Raw genomic sequence first — 22077 nt, 5'->3', positions numbered from 1 at the left:
TGTCTGGTTCATGAGTGACTAACTTTCGTGACGTTTCTTCATGTCTTGACTTTGTTGTTCTGATTGAATCCTTGTAATAAATGATACCTTGACGAGATCTCTGTCACTTGATTAAATCCACGATCTTGATTTATATCACTGAGGCATGATCAAATTCTTGAACTTCTTCCAGTGAATCTTCAAGTCTGCAGATGAACAATGTTTCTTTATTCTTTGACAGATGTTACTTTGTGAGATCTCTCTGATGCTTGATCCACTATTTACTTATTACATTCTTATTTGAGTTGAGTTAAATACTCGAATAAACGAGTAGGCTATGACATATGCCTTTCAAAATATCACGATGTTACATTCTGGCAGCAATGTCGGGTGTTTTGCAGCATCAACATCAGTTTATGGCCACTGCTTCGGATATGCTCTTTAATCTCAAGGAACTTTTTGGAGATCAGAATAGGGCTGCTAGGCTAGTAGCCATGAAGGCTTTAATGAACACTCAGATGGCTGAAGGCACACCTATAAGGGATCATGTTCTCAAGATGATGTCTCATCTGAATGAGATAGATATCCTTGGTGCTGAACTTGACGGGGAAACCCAGATTGACATTATCCTTATGAGCTTGTCCAAGAGTTTTGAGCAGTTCCGCTTGAATTACAACATTAACAAGAGGCAGTATAGTCTCGCGGAACTGCTGACAGAACTTTAGGTAGCTGAAGGATTATTTCGGCAGAGTGTTCAAGTGAATGTGGCTGAGAAAGGTTCTTCCTCTAAGTCGAAAGGTATTAAGAAGAAGAAAAAGGCTCAGACACAGAAAGCTGTGAAGGCAGTGGGAGTTCAGGGTGGTGTGAAAAAGCCTAAGGGAAAGTGCTTCAGATGCAAACAGTCAGGTCACTGGAAACAGGATTGTCCTCTTCCTAAGAAGACAAACAATACTGGTATGTCTCTTTCTCTAGTTACAGAAACATTTATAGCGGCTATATCTACGAGCACTTGGTGTGTAGATACAGGAGCCACTGATCATGTTTATAATTCTATGCAGGTGTTCCGGCTATCCAGAATGCTTAGAGATGGTGAGATATACGTGTTCATAGGAGATGCTACGAAAGTAGCAGTAGTTGCAGTAGGAGTTATTCATTTATCTTTTGGTTCTGATAGGATTTTGGTTTTGAACAATTGTCTTTATGTACCTTCTTTTATAATGTTTGTTTGTCTGGTACATTGCAAGACAATTTGTATATAATTAATCCTAGTCAACCTGCACTGCAACTGCAATTTAGGGAATTGAACAACACATCTTCTAACTCTACTAAAAGAAAGGAACCTTCTAGTTTGAACCAAACATATCTTTGGCACTTGAGATTAGGTCATATTAACTTGAGGAGGATTTAAAGACTGGTAGTAGACGGGCCTTTAAGCTCATTGGCAGTGGAGCCATTTACAGTTTGTGAATTCGGCTTGGAAGGTAAAATGACTAATAGGCCTTTCAATGCAAGGGGGAATAAAGCCAAACAAGTATTAGAATTGGTTCACTCTGATTTATGTGGACCCATGAATATCCAAGCAAGAGGTGGTTATGAATATTTCATCACTTTCATTGATGATTATTCTAGATATGGGTACGTTTATTTGTTGCGCCGTAAGTCTGAGTGCTTTGATAAGTTCAAAGAGTACAAAGCTAAAATGGAGAAGCGACTTAATAAAAGTATCAAGTCACTACGATCAGATCGTGGTGGCGAATACTTGCTTGGAGAATTTAGGGAATATTTATCAGAATATGGGATAGAATTCTAGTTAACTGCACCAGGCACACCCCGGCAGAACGGTGTAGCAGAGAGAAGGAACCAGACTCTTTTAGAGAGTGTTAGATCGATGATGAGTTATTCGGATTTACCCAAGTCATTTTGGGGACATGCCTTAGAGACAGCAGCTTATCTTCTGAACTTAGTACCTTCTAAGTCGGTTCCTAAAACCCCCTTAGAATTATGGACCGGGGATAAACCGAGTCTAAGACATATTCGAATATGGGGTTGTTCAGTACATGTGCTAAACAAGAACGCGACTAAGTTAGAATCTCGTACAGAAGTAAAGTTGTTTGTAGGCTACCTGATAAGTGGATTATATATCCACTTGGAATGCTTTATTACAAGCTTAAATTGGTATTTTGGACTCAAGTTGTTGGTATTTTGATGTGTTTTTGTGTTATTGCATTTCAGGTATCAGTTAAATGAAGAAAAGAGCTTTTAAAGGAAATATGATGAAAAGTGATCAGAATTGGAAGCCAATTCCATTGTCAAGTTGTAAAGAATCTCAATAGCTTCACGTGGGCAGTTGAATCGCCTAATTCTGACGAGTAGAACTCAAGTTATGGCCAAAATAAGATTCATCAGAATATTTTTCCCAGTCAGTAGCTGAGCGCCCGCTCAGCAGAGCTGAGCGGCCGCTCAGGGCGCGGCTGGTCGCTGATTTTGCTGAAAAAGCCTTTTTTGAGTGGAATTTGACGATTTTAAGGGTCCAGGTCCACTAGGGGCGTATATATACTTAAAAAAAGGGTTTTCATCATCCGGGAAGATTGGGATACCAAGGAGAAGACCTGGAAGCACAGAACAACTCCGAAAAAGAAGATCTTATTTTCAACTTGTGATTCTTTGAATTAGTTGTAACTTTGGATGCTCGTTTTCGTTCTTGTTGAACCTAGATCTCATTTATTCGTACTTTGATTATTATTTAGTTTATTAAGACCTTGTTTATACCATGCTTTCATTGGAATCCATGGTAACGATGAGTTCGATTATGGGCTAATCGTTGTCATGGGATTCTAGCGGATTTACTTATGGATTTCAATAGTTAATTGTTTCGATATCTTGGTGTGTGGTGATTGATTGATATCCTAGTATGGTTGTGCTTATTCGTCTTATGTGCGTAGCTAACATATAAGATAGCGTGTTAATCTCTATTGAAGCGACAGTGAATATAGAGGTTTAGAACTTGCCATGCTAGCATAGGTTCATGTATGTGTATGCATGATTTGTAGGTAACTCTAACCGTTTTACTTGCCCTATGTAATCAAGATAATGACTTGTTCTTAAACCGTTATGTTGTCAAATTCTATAGACATATAAGGTCTCAATATAATTGGTGCCTATTCAGCTTCTATCTCTTTTGTGGATGTCTGGTAGAATGGTACTCGTGCAACGAAAGTTGGCGTTTATCAGTTTCGTGTTATCTGATTAGTGTCATCACCATCATATGCTAAGGTTAAAAACAATAAGGCTATTGAATGAAGTATTTAATGAAGTTAGAATCCCATGTTTGTCATATATAGTAATTCAACTTCAATTCTCTTAGTTAATGTTATTTAGTATAATATCTTAGTTTAATAAAAACCCAATTTGTTATTTGTCTTAGCATTGAGCGATAACCATACATTGTTGCATAGGTGCATAAATTGAACTTAACCTAAACCAGTCTCTGTGGGAACGAATCTGATTTATATCTTATACTACTTGTGAACGCGTATACTTGCGTGAATATTAGCGCGTGTTTTCGCCCTAACAAGTTTTTGGCGCCGCTGCCGGGGACTCGGTGTTAATTTTTAGTTTATGTGCTTGTCATCAGTGGTCGTTAAAGTTCACTGACTCGGATTCTTTTACTTTCACAGTTTATTTGTTTGTGTTTCAGGTACTCATTACAATGGGAGATCCAGCAGCACGAACGAAAGCCTTGATGGACTTTTCTCAACCCAAGATCAATGACATTCAATCTAGCATTGTCCGGCCAGCTATCACGGCTAATACCTTTAAGATCAAGCCTGGCATAATTCAATGGGTGCAGAATTCAATCCAGTTTGGGGGTTCTTCAACGGAAGATCCCAATATGAACATTAGGGATTTCATTGAGATCTGCGACACCTTCAAGTTCAACGGTGTTTCTGAAGATGTTGTGAAGCTGAGACTGTTCCCATTCTCTCTGAGGGACAAGGCTAAGAGCTGGTTACACTCTCTACCAGCTGGTTCGATTACTACTTGGGAGGATCTTGCTCAGAAATTTCTTACTAAATTCTTTCCTATGGCGAAGACAGCTGTAATCAGAAACGCTATTACTCAATTTGCGCAGCAAACGGGAGAATCACTAAGTGAAGCTTGGGAGCGCTACAAGGAGATGCTTAGGAAGTGTCCTCATCATGGAATTCCTGATTGGATGATCATCACTTGTTTTTACAATGGGTTGGGAGCACAGTCCAGACCCATGCTCGATGCAGCATCAGGCGGAGCATTATGTGCAAAGAGCTATGAGGAAGCTTATGATCTAATTGAACTGATGGCTGCTAATGAATATCAGTATCCAACCCAGAGATGTCCACAGGGCAAGGTAGCAGGAGTTCTTGAGGTGGATACAGCTACGGCTATCACTGCTCAACTAAAGGCGTTGTCTATGAAGATCGATTCTCTGGCTAACTATGGTGTTAAGCAGATAACCAGTGTTTGTGAGCTGTGTGCAGGTCCGCATGCGACAGAGCAATGCGCTATATCTAGTGACTCAGCTCAGTTTGTGAGCAACTTTCAGAGATCGCAACAGCCAGTTCCTGCCACTTATTATCCTGACAACTAGAATCATCCTAACTTCAGCTGGAGCAACAATCAGAATGCGATGCAACAGCCATTCCAGCAGTTTGCAAATAAGATATTTAACCCTCCTGGTTTTCAGCAACAATTTTCACCAAGACAACAACTCCAACTTCAACAACAAACTAATGATGCAGGTCTATCTTCGAATAAAAAATCTGAATTGGAGGAGTTGTGGTTTATGTGCAAAAACCAGACTCTTATATGCCAAGCCAGGCTGTTTCTATCCAGAATCTGGAGAACCAAATAGGGCAAATTGCTAATGCCTTATTGAATTGACCACCAGGAACGGTTCCTAGTGATACAGAAACAAATCCAGGCAAGAGGGAAGTTGAAGAACAGGTGAACGCCATCACCTTAAGGTCTGGAAAGGTCGCAAGCCCCCAAGTTCAGCAAGACGAAGAGCCTGAAAAGTCTCAAGTTCCAGAATCTGAGGTTTTGGCTAAAGAAGATGTGCAGAAGGAAGTAGAGGTGGAACCAAGGAAGACTACTGTGGAACACACTCCTCCTGAGAGTAATACTGGGGAGAAATAGATCTATCCTCCACCTCCTTTTCCTAAGAGGCTGCAGAAGAAAAAGCTGGATAAGCAGTTTGAGAAGTTTCTGGAGGTGTTCAAGAAACTTCATATCAACATACCTGATAAGTGGCATTTTATACCACTTAGAACGTCTTAAAATGGCTTAAATTGGTGTCTTCAAATCAAGTATTTTGTGTATTTGATGCGTTTTTCTAGTGTTTATGCATTTCAGGGTATTAGTTGCATTTCGGGGGAGGAATCATCAAGAATAAGCCTTGGCATGTGTTCACCATTGCGAGAGGAAAGGAATGGGCAGATTACGGCGAAGAAACGGAGCAAACCTGGATTTTTTTCCAGTAGAGGTCTGCGCGCCCGCGCAGCAATGCTGAGCGGCCGCGCAGCAATCTGCGCGCCCGTACAGCTATGCTGAGCGGCCGCGCAGGGTCGGGGAAAAAGATAAATTATTTTAGACTTCTACTTCTGTTTGGCTTCCAACTTCTATGTAATCTGAGTTTTATGGGACTATTATATAGGTAGATTTGAGACGTTTTCACAGAGAGTATTAAGGGGATTATGTTTTAGATTGTGTTTTACGCAAGAAGCGAAGGAGATAAGGAAGAAGACCGATTTAGCACACTGCAACGAAGAGGAGCATATTTTCTTGTGATTCTTGTTTCGTTGTAATGTTGGATGCTAGTTTTCTTGCTTTGACTTACTTACTCTTGTGACGTACTCTGTTTTAATATAATTAGTTTAGTTATTATTTTCTTGTGTTTGTTTGTCATGATTTCATATGAACCCATGATGGCGATAAGTTCTATTATGGGCTAATCGTGATCATGGGGTTGCAACGGATTTATTATGGAATTCTTTAGTTAATTGTTTAATACTTTAGTGTGTGATGATTGCATGATATCTAGTATTGGTTGTGCGTATTCGTCTTATGTGCGTTGCGAACATATAAGATAGGGTGTTAATCTCTTGTGAAGCGACGGTGGATCTTGAGATTTAGAACTTGCCATGCTAGCATAGGTTCATGTACGTTGAGCATGATTAGTGGGTAACTCTTACAGTTTTATTTGCCCTATGTAATCAAAAGGAATAACTTGAGCTTAAATTGTTGTGTTGTCAATTTCTGTAGACATATAGGAACTCAACATAATTGATGACTATTCAACTTCTATCTTAATTGTGGATGCTTGGTAGAATGGTATTAGTACAATGAAAGTTGGCTTTTATCAGTTTCGTGTTGTTCGATTAATATCATCACTGTCACATGCTAAAGGTAATAACAATGGCTATAGAAGGAAGTAATAATGAAGTTGTGATCTCATGAGTGTTTTATTATTGATAAATTGAAGTGTTAGTTAAGTGGTTAATTAAGTAGTTAATTATAGTTAATATTTAATCAACAATCTTAAGTGTTATTATCTTAACATTGAGAAGTAATCATACATTGGTGAGTGAGTTTAATTAGACAATAATTTAGTCTGAGTCTCTGAGGGAACGAACTAGAAAATATTCTATATTACTTGCGAACGCGTATACTTGCGTGAATATTAGTGCGTGTTTTCGCCCTAACAAGTTTTTGGCGCTGCTGCCGGGGACTCGGCGTATTTGTTTAGTTTATGTACTTACCATCATTGCTCATTAGGACTCAGTGATTAGGACGTAGTAGTTACTTACTCTTTTCGGTTGTGTTTCAGGTACTTTAGCAAGCGTTTATGCAAACTCGTTCTCGTGCTCGCAAGAGGACTTTAGATACAGCTGAGGAGACAGACGAAGTTCTTGATATTCAGGAGAAGTTAGATTTTGAGGATTCGGATTCAGGAACTGAGCAGAAAGAACCAGTAAACATGGGAGATCGTATTGTTCAAGCTGATCCAGCTCTTATGGATTTTTCTCGGCCTAAAATTGATGACATTCAGTCAAGCATCCTTCATCCGGCTATTCAAGCTAACACCTTTGAAATCAAGCCGGGCACTATTCAGATGGTGCAGAATTCTGTTTCTTTTGGAGGAGCGGCAACTGAAGACCCCAACATGCACATAAGGAATTTTGTCGAGATCTGCAGCACTTTTAAGTATAATGGCGTGACTGATGAGGCTATCAAGTTGAGGCTTTTCCCATTTTCACTGAGGGATAAGGCTAAAGACTGGTTACATTCTGAACCAGCTGGGTCCATCACTACGTGGCAAGATCTTGCGCAAAAGTTTCTGGTGAAGTTTTATCCAATGGCAAAGACTGCTGCTATGAGGAGTGCTCTTACTCAGTTTGCGCAGCAACCTACAGAATCTATGTGCGAGGCTTGGGAATGCTACAAGGAAATGTTGAGAAAATGTCCACATCATGGAATGCCAGATTGGATGGTGATCACTAGTTTCTATAATGGTTTGGGGGCCCAATCTCGGCCCATGCTCGATGCAGCAGCTGGAGGAGCCTTATGGGCTAAAAGCTATACTGAGGCGTATAATCTTATCGAGACGATGGTTGCAAATGAGCATCAAAACCCAACTCAGAGGATGACGTCAGGCAAGGTAGCAGGTATTTTGGAAGTTGATGCAGCCACCGCTATTGCAGCCCAGCTCCAAGCGCTATCAATGAAGGTTGATTCTTTGGCTACGTATGGAGTTAATCAAATAGCTATGGTTTGTGAGCTTTGTGCAGGTTCTCATGCTACGGATCAGTGTTCTCTTGTCAACGAATCTGTTCAGTATGTGAATAATTATCAGCGACAACAGCAGCCGGTGCCAGCGACCTATCATCCTAATAACAGAAATCATCCAAATTTCAGTTGGGGGAATAATCAGAATGCTATTCAGCCACCGTATCAGCAAGGAGTGAGTAAACAGTTTAACCCACCTGGATTCCAGCAACCACAGCAGTATGCTACAAGGCAATCATATCCTCAACAGGGAAGTACAGCTGCACCCACTAGTGCTGATTTTGAAGAACTTAAGCTGTTGTGCAAGAGTCAGGCGGTTTCTATCAAGACCTTGAAAAATCAAATCGGTCAATTAGCCAATGCAGTGCTCAATCGTCAACCTGGCACTCTTCCCAGTGACACGGAAGTACCAGGCAGGAAGGAAGCTAAAGAGCAAGTCAAGGCTATTACCTTAAGGTCTGGAAAAGTGGCCGATGCTGAAAAGGCAAAGGAAGTCGAAGCTGAAGTTAGAGATGAAGAATCTAAGCAAAAGGAGAAAGCGGCGGAACCAAGGAAGACTACTGTTGAACACACTCTGCCTGAGGCTAATACAGGGGAGAAACAACTCTATCCTCCACCACCTTTTCCTAAGAGATTGCAGCAACAAAAGCTGGATAGACAGTTCGGGAAGTTTCTGGAGGTGTTCAAGAAACTTCACATCAATATACCTTTCGCTGAGGCTCTGGAACAAATGCCTAGTTATGCGAAGTTTATGAAGACTATTCTTTCAAGGAAGGTGAAACTGGATGACCTTGAAACTGTTGCTCTCACGGAAGAATGCAGCGCTGTTCTGCAGCAAAAGTTACCACCAAAACTGAAAGATCCAGGAAGCTTCACCATTCCTTGCACCATTGGCAATCTAACTTTTGACAAGTGCCTTTGTGACTTGGGAGCAAGCATTAATCTGATGCCGTTGTCGATCTTTAAAAAGCTGGATCTGCCTGATCCAAAACCCACATACATGTCGCTACAATTGGCTGACCCTTCTATTACTTACCCAAGGGGCATAGTTGAGGATGTGCTCGTCAAAGTGGATAAGCTCTTCTTTCCAGCAGATTTTGTTATTCTGGATTTTGAGGAAGATAAGAAGATTCCTATAATCTTGGGAAGGCCTTTCTTGGCTACTGGCCGTACCTTGATAGATGTGCAAAAAGGTGAACTTACTATGCGGGTCCAAGATCAGGATGTGACCTTCAATGTATTCAAGGCAATGAAATTCCCTACAGAAGATGAGGAGTGCTTAAAAGTGGATGTGATTGATACTGCGGTTACTTCGGAACTCGATCACATGCTAATGTCTGATGCATTGGAAAAGGCCTTAGTGGGGGATTTTGACATCGATGATGAAGATAGCAACGAGCAATTACAATATCTGAACGCTTCTCCCTGGAAGCGAAAGCTAGACATACCATTTGAATCTCTTGGTACTTCTGACCTTAAGAATGCTGAAGGGAAGCTCAAACCATCAATAGAGGAAGCACCTACCTTGGAGCTCAGACCATTACCTGAACACTTGAGGTATGCTTTTTTAGGTGATTCATATACGTTACCTATTATTATTTCATCTGACCTTTCAGGTAGTGAGGAAGACAAGCTCTTAAGGATTTTGAGAGAATTTAAATCGGCTATAGGATGGACCATAGCAGACATCAAGAGGATAAGTCCTTCATATTGTATGCATAAAATTCTGCTAGAGGAAGGTAGTAAGCCAACTGTGGAACAGCAGCGAAGACTGAATCCCATCATGAAGGAGGTGGTGAAGAAAGAAATTCTGAAATGGCTAGATGCAGGCATCATTTATCCTATTTCTGATAGCTCGTGGGTGAGCCCCGTACAATGTGTACCTAAGAAGGGAGGTACCACTGTGGTCGCAAATGAAAAGAATGAGCTCATCCCTACTCGAACAGTTACAGGATGGAGAGTATGCATGGATTATAGAAAATTGAACAAAGCCACAAGGAAAGATCACTTCCCTCTTCCATTTATTGATCAGATGCTTGACAGATTGGCGGGGCATGAGTATTTTTGTCTTCTGGATGGTTATTCCGGGTATAATCAGATCTGTATTGCACCAGAGGATCAGGAAAAGACAACCTTCACTTGTCCATTTGGCACATTTGCTTTTCGCAGAGTTTCGTTTGGGTTATGTGGCGCACCGGCCACTTTTCAGAGATGTATGATGGCTATATTCTCTGACATGATTGGAAATAACGTCGAAGTGTTCATGGATGACTTCTCCGTCTTTGGACACTCATATGATGAATGTTTGAATAATCTGCGCACCATACTCAAAAAATGCGTGGAAACTAATTTGGTGCTTAATTGGGAGAAATGTCATTTTATGGTGCGTGAAGGCATTATCCTTGGGCATAAGGTCTCTAGCAAGGGTCTGGAGGTGGACAAGGCCAAGGTGGGAGTCATTGAAAATCTTCCCCCACCTAATTCTGTGAAAGGAGTCCGTAGTTTTCTTGGTCATGCGGGTTTTTATCGGCGATTCATCAAGGACTTTTCAAAGATATCTAAGTCGCTGTGCAATTTGCTTGAGAAAGATGTGCCTTTCAAATTTGATGATGAATGTTTGGCAGCATTCGAGACTCTCAAGGAGAGTTTGATCACTGCACCAGTTATTACAGCACCAGATTGGACAGAACCGTTTGAGATGATGTGTGATGCGAGTGATTATGCGGTAGGTGCAGTTCTGGGACAGCGCAAGAAAAATCTCTTCCATGTGGTCTACTATGCGAGTAAGACTTTAAATGGTGCCCAATTGAACTACACCACTACTGAGAAGGAGCTTTTGGCTATAGTCTTTGGCTTTGAGAAATTTCGATCTTATCTGCTTGGTACGAAAGTAACAGTATTCACTGATCATGCAGCCATTCGCTATCTGGTTTCTAAGAAGGATTCGAAGCCGAGACTCATTCGTTGGGTGCTTTTACTTCAGGAATTTGAGTTAGAGATCAAAGATAGAAAAGGTACTGAGAATCAAGTAGCTGACCATCTCTCTAGGTTGGAGAATCCCGATTCTACTTCACAAGATAGGACGTTAATCAATGAATCTTTTCCGGATGAGCAGTTGTTTGCAATTCAGAAGGAAGAACCATGGTTTGCAGATATTGTAAACTATCTCGTCAGCAATATAATGCCTCTTAATTTGACATCCGCTCAAAAGAAGAAGTTTTTGCATGAGGTGAAGTGGTATATATGGGATGAACCATATTTGTTTAGACAGGGAGCTGACCATATCATCAGGAGATGTATCCCGTTCTGTGAGACGGAGGGGATATTACGAGACTGCCATTCCACGGTTTATGGTGGACACTATGGAGGTGAAAAGACGACAGCTCGTATTCTGCAAGCAGGGTTTTTCTGGCCTACTTTGTTCAAGGATGCTCATCAGTTTGTTTTAAGGTGTGATCGTTGCCAAAGAGTGGGAAATTTGTCAAGGAAAGATGAGATGCCATTAAATGTGATGCTTGAAGTCGAGGTCTTTGATGTATGGGGAATCGATTTCATGGGGCCTTTTATCTCGTCTTGCAATAATCAGTACATCTTGCTGGCAGTCGATTATGTCTCAAAATGGGTCGAAGTTAAAGCTTTACCGACAAATGATGCAAAGGCAGTGCTAAATTTTCTTCATAAGCAAATTTTCACAAGGTTTGGAACACCTCGGGTAATCATAAGTGATGAAGGATCGCATTTTTACAACCGTAAGTTCACTTCTATGATGCAGCGTTATAATGTGAATCATCGAGTAGCTACTGCTTATCATCCGCAAACAAATGGTCAAGCGGAAGTGTCTAACAGAGAGATAAAGCGCATTCTAGAGAAGGTTGTTTGTCCGTCAAGGAAGGATTGGTCTTTAAAGCTCGATGAAGCTGTTTGGGCTTACAGAACAGCATACAAAACTCCACTTGGGATGTCACCGTTTCAGTTGGTGTACAGTAAGGGATATCATCTACCGGCGGAGCTTGAGCATAAGGCCTACTGGGCATTGAAGAAATTGAACCTGGATTTAGATGCAGCTGGTAAGAAAAGAATGCTTCAGCTTAATGAACTTGATGAATTTCGACTTCAAGCGTACGAGAATAACAAAATGTATAAGGAAAAGGTGAAGAGGTGGCACGATAGGAAGCTACATCCTAAGTTATTTGTGCCAGGGCAACAAGTTCTTTTATTCAACTCTGGGCTCCGACTTTTTCCTGGGAAGTTGAAATCAAGGTGGTCTGGACCTTTTATTGTCAAAACTGTGTTTCCACATGGAGCGGTGGAAATTTTTGAGAATGATGTGGACCAAGCATTCAAGGTTAACGGTCAGCGGTTGAAGCACTACTATGGGGACATGGCAAACCGAGAGGTGGTTAGTGCCATTTTGTTGACTACTTGAGAAAGGTACGAAACGTCAAGCTAATGACGAAAAAGAAGCGCTGCGTGGGAGGCAACCCATGAATTGTTGTTATAGGAACCCTTAGAAGTTAATAACCTATCCAAAAACACAAAAAAATCAGAAAACAGGGGCTGAAAAAAAAAATTTCCAGAGACCCTCTGCGCGCCCGCACAGCTATGCTGAGCGGCCGCGCAGCTTGCTGCGCGCCCGCGCAGATATGCTGAGCGGCCGCGCAGGGGTCGAGTTCCAGAAATTTTTTTTACAGTTCAGAAAAAAAAAAACAAACAAAAACACAAAAACAGTTTTAGCCCATAACCCACGAATTGTTCCCACTACCCCATCATTTTATCCCTTAATTCCCAAACCCTAATCTAATCCACACCCTATATATACATACACCTATCCTACATATCTCCCACAAAACTTCCTACACTTAAACCCTCTCACAAACATCAAAAATCAGTTCTTACACACTTTTATTCACGAATCAATGGCACCCAAGAGAGCACGCACTATTGACAGCAGCAGCACAGTTCCTACTGCTGATTCATCGAGGGGTACTGCTGCAAGGCCTCGGTTAACTGACAGAGCTGCGGAGGAGGAGTACACTAGGCTGTTGGGGAAGCCGATTCTGAAGGAGAGGGGGTTTTTACCATCAGAGAGGGATGGTGAGTTGTTGCCCATGATTGCAGAGAAGGGGTGAATAGCTTTTTGTGAGTCGCCCGAAGCAGTACCGATGAGCGTTGTTCGCGAGTTCTACGCAAACGCGAAGGCTGAAAAGAATGGGTTTTCTGTAGTCCGTGGGTTGACGGTTGATTATCATCCTGCGGCGATTCGCCGTGTGATTGGACAGCGAGAGAGGAAGCCCGAGGAGGAGAACTGGAATGAAAAGACTGCTGAGGATTTTGACTTGGATTTGATTTGTGCGACTCTCTGTCGACCAGGCACAGTTTGGAACCGCAGTCCAGCCAATAATGAGTATCGTCACTTTCCGGCGATCGCCATGAACAGGTATGCCCGTGCATGGAATGCATTTATATGTGCTAATATTTTACCTTCTTCACATGCACACAAGGTCACAGTTGAGAGAGCACAGCTGTTGTGGGGAATTCCGAATGAGGAATACTATGTGGACCTTGGTGAGTTTATCTACCAAGGAATTCTGAAGTTTTTGAGGGGAGCAAAGCATATGAACATCCCTTATGCATCTATGGTTACGAAGCTATGCCGAGCAGTGGGAGTGAACTGGCCGGCTCATGAGCAGTTGCAGTTGCCAGCAGCTCCGATTGATTCTGGCACTCTGAATGGGATGCAGGAGTGGACCGGTGGTGAGCCTGAGGAGCATGGGCTGGGTTATCGTCTTCCAGGAGGGCGTCCAGCATGAGGTGCTACTATGGCTAGGCCAGGGCGTGGTGAGGCTGGTTCTTCGAGAGCTCAGGAGGGTGCTGGGATGGGTGATGCCCAGTATAGGAGGCTTTCACGGCGGATGGATGCCATGTATAAGACGCAGAGCAGATTTGCTCAGGAGCTCACCCTTGCGTTAGGGACTGCTTTTCGAGGCCTTGGAGCTGATATCCAGTGGCCAGTTTTTGGTGAGGACTCTGCATACCCACCGCCTGATACTCCACCCACTGAGGGTGATGATGATGATGACTCCGAGTAGGTATACCCTGTGTTCCTTTCTACTACTTTCACTGAGGACAGTGAAGATTTTTAGTTTGGGGGTGGTAGTTAAGGAATATTGTGTGTGTGTCATTTAGTTGCATATTCATGATAGTTTAGTTCATATAGTTGCATAATTTATGCCATTTAGTTTTTTTTTATGAATGTCATGTAGCTCATGCATTTACCATGATCCCTTTTGCAATAAGTTATCGACTGAATTGTGATATTGATGCGAGTGTAGTGATAGCATTAAAGTGATATTAAGTTGTGTAGGTTGATATGCATGCTAGAAATAATTGTAAGTCCACTAAGTCTTAAAGAATGCGTAAGGGCTAGATTGTTGTTATGATTTGGTTGTTTTCAAAGTCAATCTACTTATTATGCTTAGAATTCGATTATAGGTTCTTAGTGATAAAGACATGAAAAAAGAAAAAATTTTGGAGAAAAAAATATGGAAGTTGTTGCTAGTTGTGGCTAGGCGTCAAATGGCTAGTAGCCCGCTCGCATATGTTGCGAGTAGTCTAGGGTTGAGCAAGATGGAGCGAAACGCACTTGCTCAGAAGTTATTAAAAAAAAAAAATTTGCATAATTGATCAAGAGTGGGCTCTTTGGTATTCGAGTTATTAAGTTCTTAGGGGACTTTGTGCCTAGTGACCTAAGGCTTTTAGAGTCTGGGATCCGCTAACCTAACGCTCGTTACATGGATATCATTGTATAAGTCTTTTGTGGACCTCACTTATTGCACGGTCAAATAAGCATTTGAGTTGTAAATAAAAAGCACGATTCCGTAGTAAGCTCCAGAGTTCTTGTAGTGTTGTATATCACTTTGTGCCTAGAATTTTTATTCTTTGTATAATCGTAGGATTGCCTTGAGGATAGTCTGGTCATAGTAATTGGTCTAGTTCCAAAGCATATCTGTTAAGCATTTGCACACACCACGTTTCTGGCTGTATGTCCGTTTGCATGAGTTTATTGATCTTTAGTTGTCTAACTACATTCGTTGAGATGTAACAATTTGGTTGGTTAATTGTAGTAAGGGGGATCGTTGCATTTTCATATAGATTGCATTCATGCATATTTTTTTTTAATTGTTTTGAGTCTGTGACGCTTGAGGACAAGCATCGATTTAAGTTTGGGGGTGTGATAAGTGGCATTTTATACCACTTAGAACGTCTTAAAATGGCTTAAATTGGTGTCTTGAAATCAAGTATTTTGTGTATTTGATGCGTTTTTCTAGTATTTATGCATTTCAGGGTATTAGTTGCATTTCGGGGGAGGAATCATCAAGAATAAGCCTTGGCATGTGTTCACCATTGCGAGAGGAAAGGAATGGGCAGATTATGGCAAAGAAACGGAGCAAACCTGGATTTTTTTCCAGTAGAGGTCTGCGCGCCCGCGCAGCAATGCTGAGCGGCCGCGCAGCAATCCGCGCGCCCGCGCAGCTATGCTGAGCGGCCGCGCAGGGTCGGGGAAAAAGATAAATTATTTTAGACTTCTACTTCTGTTTGGCTTCCAACTTCTATGTAATCTGAGTTTTATGGGACTATTATATAGGTAGATTTGAGACGTTTTCACAGAGAGTATTAAGGGGATTATGTTTTAGATTGTGTTTTACGCAAGAAGCGAAGGAGATAAGGAAGAAGACCGATTTAGCACACCGCAACGAAGAGGAGCATATTTTCTTGTGATTCTTGTTTCGTTGTAACGTTGGATGCTAGTTTTCTTGCTTTGACTTACTTACTCTTGTGACGTACTCTGTTTTAATATAATTAGTTTAGTTATTATTTTCTTGTGTTTGTTTGTCATGATTTCATATGAACCCATGATGGCGATAAGTTCTATTATGGGCTAATCGTGATCATGGGGTTGCAACGGATTTATTATGGAATTCTTTAGTTAATTGTTTAATACTTTAGTGTGTGATGATTGCATGATATCTAGTATTGGTTGTGCGTATTCGTCTTATGTGCGTCGCGAACATATAAGATAGGGTGTTAATCTCTTGTGAAGCGACGGTGGATCTTGAGATTTAGAACTTGCCATGCTAGCATAGGTTCATGTATGTTGAGCATGATTAGTGGGTAACTCTAACAGTTTTATCTGCCCTATGTAATCAAAAGGAATAACTTGAGCTTAAATCGTTATGTTGTCAATTTCTGTAGACATATAGGAACTCAACATAATTGATGACTATTCAACTTCTATCTTAATTGTGGATGCTTGGTAGAATGGTATTAGTACAATGAAAGTCGGCTTTTATCAGTTTCGTGTTGTTCGATTAATATCATCACTGTCACATGCTAAAGGTAATAACAATGGCTATAGAAGGAAGTAATAATGAAGTTGTGATCTCATGAGTGTTTTATTATTGATAAATTGAAGTGTTAGTTAAGTGGTTAATTAAGTAGTTAATTATAGTTAATATTTAATCAACAATCTTAAGTGTTATTATCTTAACATTGAGAAGTAATCGTACATTGGTGAGTGAGTTTAATTAGACAATAATTTAGTCTGAGTTTCTGAGGGAACGAACTAGAAAATATTCTATATTACTTGCGAATGCGTATACTTGCGTGAATATTAGTGCGTGTTTTCGCCCTAACAATACCTTTCGCTGAAGCTCTTGAACAGATGCCTAGCTATGCGAGGTTTATGAAAGGTATTCTCTCTCGGAAAGTGAAGCTCGATGACTTAGAGACCGTTGTTCTAACGGAAGAATGCAGTGCTGTGCTGCAACAGAAGTTGCCTCCGAAGCTTAAAGATCCTGGAAGCTTCACTATTCCTTGCACCATCGGAAACTTGTCGTTCGACAAGTGTTTATGTGATTTAGTAGCTAGCATCAATCTGATGTCCTTATCTATCTTCAAGAAGCTTGGTCTTCCTGAGCCGAAACCAACATACATGTCATTGCAACTAGCTGACCATTCCATCGCTTATCCACGAGGTATAGTGGAGGATGTCTTTGTCAAGGTGGATAAACTCTTCTTCCCTGCTGACTTTGTAATTCTTGATTTCGAGGAAGATAAGAAGATTCCCATTATCTTGAGAAGACCATTCTTGGCTACAGGCCGAACTATGATCGATGTGCAAAAAGGAGAGCTTACGATGAAGGTTCATGATCAGAAGGTCACTTTCAATGTGTTCAAGGAAATAAAATTACCCACAGCTAAAGAGGAGTGCTTTAAAGTAGAGCAAATTCAGGTTTTGAATGCACCTCTGTGGAAGAGGAAGTTGGATGTGCCATTCGATTCTCTTGGGTTAGCAGAGCTGAAATTTTCTCGAGACCGTCTCGAGCCATCTATTGAAGATGTTTCCACACTTGAGCTTCACCCACTACCAGATCACTTGAGTTATTCATTCTTAGGTGCACCCCTTGACAAGGGGTTGGGATATATCTTTGATGATGTAGAGGGTAGCCGAACGGATCCTCCAGTGCCTATAGAGGGTTCTTCTCATATGCAGCAGGTAGTTGATAGGACTTGTGTTGGTGATGAGCAGTACAGGCGAGTAATTAGGTGTATGGAGGCCATGCACGACATTCACCGTCATTTTGCTGAAGATTTGACACACGCTTTCGGTACTATTTTCCGAGACAGTAGTGGCGAGGTTGATTGGCCACCTGATCCTCCACCCGACGAGGGTGAATCTCCCGCTAATTAGGTATGCCTGAAATCCTTATTATTGCCTTCAATGAGGACATTGAAAATTTTAAGTTTGGGGGTGATAATGTAAGGATTAGTAGTGTGTGTCCATATAGATTCATATAGATTCATGTTGCATGTTTAGTTGTAGTTCATTCATATTTTTGTATGATTGTTCATTTAGGACATATTTGTTTATTTTTATGTAATTTCATATAGTTGCATTTGCATGCATATTTAGCATGATCCCTTAAGATGAACTATGCTATTTGATAAGTTGATGTTGATTTTAGTGTGGTGATGATGAATAGAGGGATGTTTAAGTCCTAATGAATTTATTTGCATGCCAGAAACAAATATTTTCACAAAGTCTTATAGGGTTGCTTTTGATCTAGATCATGATCATACTTGTTTGTTGTTGAGATTTAATCACTTGGTTATATTTAGAATTTGTGATATTCTCGTAGTGACGTAAAAACACTGATTCTTTTTATCTGGAGAAAACTTGGATTTCATTGCTAGTTGTTGTAAGGCTAGGTGTGAAATGGCTAGTAGCCGGCTCATATTTTTATGAGTAGTCTAGGGTTGAATGAGATGGAGCGAAACGCACTCATTCAGAAATTGTTGAAAAAAAAAGAAAAGAGAAAAAAAAAAGTATGTGTTTATGCATAATTGATCAAGAGTGAGCTCTTTAATACTCGAGTTATTAAGTTTTAGGGGATTTTGTGCCTAGTGACCTAAGGCTTTTATAGTCTGGGATCCACTAACCTAACGCTCGCTACATGGGTATTACTGTATAAGTCTTTTGGGACCTCATTCATTGCACGGTCAAATAAGCATCTTTGCTATGTGTTCAATAATAGTGTGAATCCTTGTATAACTCTAGTAGAAAGGAGGTGTTGTGAGTCATAATGCGTTTATTGTCTATTCTGTTTATAAACTTTTGATTGTTTCAATGATAGATAAGTTAGGGTTATTGATCTAGTATCGAGAGTATATCTGTTAAGCATCCACACACACACGTTTCTGGTTTGTGAGTTGGTTTGTGGGATTTATTTGAACTCTGTTTAAAGTCATTGCATTTTTAGAGGCATTGGCTTATTCATTTGGTTATGGTTATTCTGAGGGGATCGATTGCATTGTCATTTAGTTGCATTCACGTAGTTGCATTCATGTATTAGGTTTATTTTGTAGTTTTGAGTCTGTTTATGCTTGAGGACAAGCATCGATTCAAGTTTGGGGGTTTGATAAGTGGATTTTATATCCACTTGGAATGCTTTATTACAAGCTTAAATTGGTGTTTTGGACTCAAGTTGTTGGTATTTTGATGTGTTTTTGTGTTATTGCATTTCAGGTATCAGTTAAAAGAATCTCAATAGCTTCGCGTGGGCAGTTGAATCGCCTAATTCTGACGAGTAGAACTCAAGTTATGGCCAAAACAAGATTCATCAGAATATTTTTCCCAGTCAGTAGCTGAGCGCCCGCTCAGCAGAGCTGAGCGGCTGCTCAGAGAGCTGAGCGCCCGCTCAGGAGAGCTGAGCGGCCGCTCAGGGCGCGGTTGGTCGCTGATTTCGATGAAAAAGCCTTTTTTGAGTGGAATTTGACGATTTTAAGGGTCCAGGTCCACTAGGGGCGCATATATACTTAAAAAAAGGGTTTTCATCATCCGGGAAGATTGGGATACCAAGGAGAAGACCTAGAAGCACAGAAAAACTCCGAAAAAGAAGATCTTGTTTTCAACTTATGATTCTTTGAATTAGTTGTAACTTTGGATGCTCGTTTTCGTTCTTGTTGAACCTAGATCTCGTTTATTCGTACTTTGATTATTATTTAGTTTATTAAGACCTTGTTTATACCATGCTTTCATTGGAACCCATGGTGACGATGAGTTCGATTATGGGCTAATCGTTGTCATGGGATTCTAGCGGATTTACTTATAGATTTCAATAGTTAATTGTTTCGATATCTTGGTGTGTGGTGATTGATTGATATCCTAGTATGGTTGTGCTTATTCGTCTTATGTGCGTAGCTAACATATAAGATAGCGTGTTAATCTCTATTGAAGCGACAGTGAATATAGAGGTTTAGAACTTGCCATGCTAGCATAGGTTCATGTATGTGTATGCATGACTCGTAGGTAACTCTAACCGTTTTACTTGCCCTATGTAATCAAGATAGATAAATTGTTCTTAAACCGTTATATTGTCAAATTCTATAGACATATAGGGTCTCAATATAATTGGTGCCTATTCAGCTTCTATCTCTTTTGTGGATGTCTGGTAGAATGGTACTCGTGTAACGAAAGTTGGCGTTTATCAGTTTCGTGTTATCTGATTAGTGTCATCACCATCACATGCTAAGGTTAAAAACAATAAGGCTATTGAATGAAGTATTTAATGAAGTTAGAATCCCATATTTGTGATATATAGTAATTCAACTTCAATTCTCTTAGTTAATGTTATTTAGTATAATCTCTTAGTTTAATAAAAACCCAATTTGTTATTTGTCTTAGCATTGAGCGATAACCATACATTGTTGCATAGGTGCATAAATTGAACTTAACCTAAACCAGTCTCTGTGGGAACGAATCTGATTTATATCTTATACTACTTGTGAACGCGTATACTTGCGTGAATATTAGCGCGTGTTTTCACCTTAATCATACATTTTTCATCATATAATTGTACAAGTAACATGTTATCATAATATACATCCAATTTGTCATCCTTTAACCACCTTTTGGTACACCTTTTCTACGAGTCAATTTTATTCCATATTTTGGCTCTTATCAATCATGTAAGTGAATTCCCACCATATTAGGGTCACTTTGCGCCCTATAATAGTCATTTTCCCCAATATATTTGTACAATTAATATGTTAACATCATATACATCCAATTTAACATCCTTTTACCAACTCTTAGTGACACTTTCATACAAGTCAATTTTGTTCCAGAATTTGGCTCTAATCAACCATGTAAGTTACTTTTCATCATATTAGAGTCGCTTTACACCCTATAAGAGTCACTTTTCAATATATTTGTACAATTAACATTTTAATATCATATAAATCCAATTTAACATCCTTTTACCACCTATTAGGACACTTTCATACAAGTCAATTTTGTTGCACATTTTAGCTCTAATCAACCATGTAAATCACTTTTCACGGTATTAGAGTCACTTTGCACCCTATAAGAGTCACTTCCTATAATATATTTGTATAATTAACATGTTAACATCATATACATCCAATTTAACATCCTTTTAACACCTCTTAGTGACACTTTTATACAAGTCAATTTTGTTCCATATTTTGGCTCTAATCAACCATGTAAGTTACTATTTTCGTCATATTATAGTCACTTTTCACCCTATAAGAGTTACTTTTCAATATATTTGAACAATTAACATGTTAACAACATATATATCCAATTTAACATCCTTTTACCACCTCTTAGTAACACTTTCATACAACTCAATTTTGTTCCACATTTTGGCTCTAATCAACCATGTAAGCTAGTTTTCATCATATTAAAGTCACTTTGCACCCTATAAGAGTCACTTTACAATATATTTGTACAATTAACATGTTAACATCATATACATATATTTTGACATCCTTTTACTACCTCTTAGTGTCACTTTCATACAAGTCAATTTTGTTCCACATTTTTGCTCTAATCAACCATGTAAATCACTTTTCACTATATTAGAGTCACTTTTCACCATATTAGAGTCACTTTTCACCCTATAAGAGTCACTTTTCACAATATATTTTTATAATTACCATGTTAACATCATATAAATGTGATTTGACATCCTTTTATCACCTCCTTGTTCCACTTTCATACAAGTAAATTTTGTTCCACATTTTGGCTCCGATCAACCATGTAAGACACTTTTCACCATATTACAGTCACTTTGCTTCCTATAATAGTCATTTTTCCAAATATATTTGTACAATTAACATGTTAACATTGTATACATCCAATTTGACATCCTTTTACCACCTCTTAGTGACACTTTCATACAAGTGAATTTTGTTGCACATTTTGGCTCTAATCAATCATGTAAGTCACTTTTCCTCATGTTAGTGTCACTTTTTACCCTATAAGAGCCACTTTCCACTATATCATGGTACAATTAACATGTTAACATCATATACATCCAATTTGACATTCTTTTACCACCTCTTAGTGCCACTTTCATACAAGTCATCTTTCACCATATTAGAGATACTTTTCACCCTATAAGAGTCACTTGCCACCATATATTGATACAATTAATAGTTAACATCATGAACATGCAATATGACACCCTTTAACCACCTCTTGGTACCCCTTTCCTACGAGTCAATTTTGGTCCACATTTTGGCTCTTATCAATCATGTAACTAGCTCCACATCATATTAGAGTAACTTTTTACCCTATAAGAGTCATTTTCCACCATATATTTATACAATTAACATGTTAACATCATATACATCCTATTTGACATCCTTTTACCACCTCTTAGTGCCACTTTCATACAAGTCAATTAT

The 22077-nt window shown here is 39.8% G+C and overlaps 2 non-coding genes across 2 annotated transcripts; both read right to left on the bottom strand.

Annotated features, from left to right (window-relative positions):
- Positions 1–4078: 4078 nt before the first annotated feature.
- On the bottom strand, positions 4079–4185 carry LOC141675867 (small nucleolar RNA R71). The gene has a single exon (XR_012556496.1). It is a non-coding gene; the product is annotated as a small nucleolar RNA R71 (small nucleolar RNA).
- Positions 4186–7387: 3202 nt separating this feature from the next.
- On the bottom strand, positions 7388–7494 carry LOC141675759 (small nucleolar RNA R71). Its single transcript, XR_012556394.1, has one exon. It is a non-coding gene; the product is annotated as a small nucleolar RNA R71 (small nucleolar RNA).
- Between the last annotated feature and the right edge of the window lie 14583 nt (positions 7495–22077).

Source organism: Apium graveolens, chromosome 7 (assembly GCF_009905375.1).
Source record: "Apium graveolens cultivar Ventura chromosome 7, ASM990537v1, whole genome shotgun sequence".
Taxonomy (NCBI): domain Eukaryota; kingdom Viridiplantae; phylum Streptophyta; class Magnoliopsida; order Apiales; family Apiaceae; genus Apium; species Apium graveolens.
This window is presented reverse-complemented; position numbering and strand designations above follow the sequence as displayed.